The sequence below is a fragment of the Herpailurus yagouaroundi genome, unplaced genomic scaffold (genome assembly GCF_014898765.1).
Source record: "Herpailurus yagouaroundi ecotype Mexico unplaced genomic scaffold, PumYag 190, whole genome shotgun sequence".
NCBI lineage: Eukaryota > Metazoa > Chordata > Mammalia > Carnivora > Felidae > Herpailurus > Herpailurus yagouaroundi.
The window spans coordinates 16009559-16010815 of record NW_024412421.1 but is presented as its reverse complement, the minus strand read 5'-3'; the positions used below and the strand labels follow the sequence as shown (position 1 = coordinate 16010815).

The following is a 1257-nucleotide window of genomic DNA, read 5'->3' as shown; positions in this document are numbered from 1 at the left end:
CTCCATTAGGCAGTCTTACTGATGGAGAATTATATCAATAAGTGTTAAAATGACTTCTCATGATAACCTAACTGGTAAGAGGTGGAATTGAGACTAAGTTTCATTTTAATAACCGGCCCTGGATTTTATATCCTCTAATTCACCTGCTTTCAAACCAAGATTTCACCATCTGACACATTGATTATATTTTAGTGTGAAATCATTGAATATATTTCTGTGGGTAGCTTCATTGGCATCACCATAGCCTTAAAAAAAATAATAAAATGACATACCCATATGTGCTAAATAAAAGGATGATAATAGGCTCAAGTAGGCATCTTGAATATTAACCAAGGTGGTATGTGTTTAACTAAACAATCTCTTTGACATTATGTAAGACCATAATTGTATACAGAAATATACTCTGTTTTTTAGTTCACATGTGTGATCGCTTCTCGGCCTTTTGGCTAAGATCAAGTGTAGTTCACATGTGTATATGTGGGGGGAATACACTCATATAAGAATTTGTGGACATGGAGGACTTTTAATTGGAATAAAAACATCTTTTGATTTTATATTCCTTATCTCCCATGATACTCTGCCTGAAATTAGTACCATTCTAATCCTAATGTCCAGCACAGGGCGTGCATGAATTGAAGACAAGGTCCTAAATAGTTGAACAATAAGAGAATAGTAGTCTTGGCCTCATTTTCTCTCCTTCCCTTTGGCCTTACTGTAAACATGCATGTCATTTGTTTATCAGTCACCAGAGATGCCTGGTGAAACTCCACCATTCATCCCTTTCAAAGATGACACTCTCTTCATCTGAACCATTATGATCTTAAAGCAACTGCCTTTTCTCTACCTCTTAAACAACAAGTGATAGGTACATACTCTTGGAATCTCTCAAGTTAGTATATCCCAAGCCATGCCAGTTGGATTTTCCCTGGGAAGACTGCACCACAGATAACAAGGAAATTGAATCTTTTTACTGGAGCTCGTAAACAATGAGTAGGTGACTATAGGTTTCTTGAGAGTGATCTTCTCCTCTATGTGGAAACATCCCATCTAAGCAATGAAATGAACCAAGAACATTGGAGTTGAGAAGGGAGAACAAGCATCAGAGATGCCACTCAAGGTGCTCCATATGGCAATGACTTTCTTTGACCAACTCTAGATTTCCTAATCAGATGAGCCAAGAACTTTGCTTTTTATAAATAACCGTCTGTTGCTTATAACCAAAAATATCCTGAAAAAAGCAGGATACAAAGATATTTA

At 36.6% G+C, this 1257-nt stretch overlaps 1 pseudogene; it reads left to right on the top strand.

Moving 5' to 3' along the window:
• The first annotated feature begins 426 nt into the window (after positions 1-426).
• Positions 427-569, top strand: LOC121010058 (uncharacterized; annotated as a pseudogene).
• The last annotated feature ends 688 nt before the right edge of the window (positions 570-1257 follow it).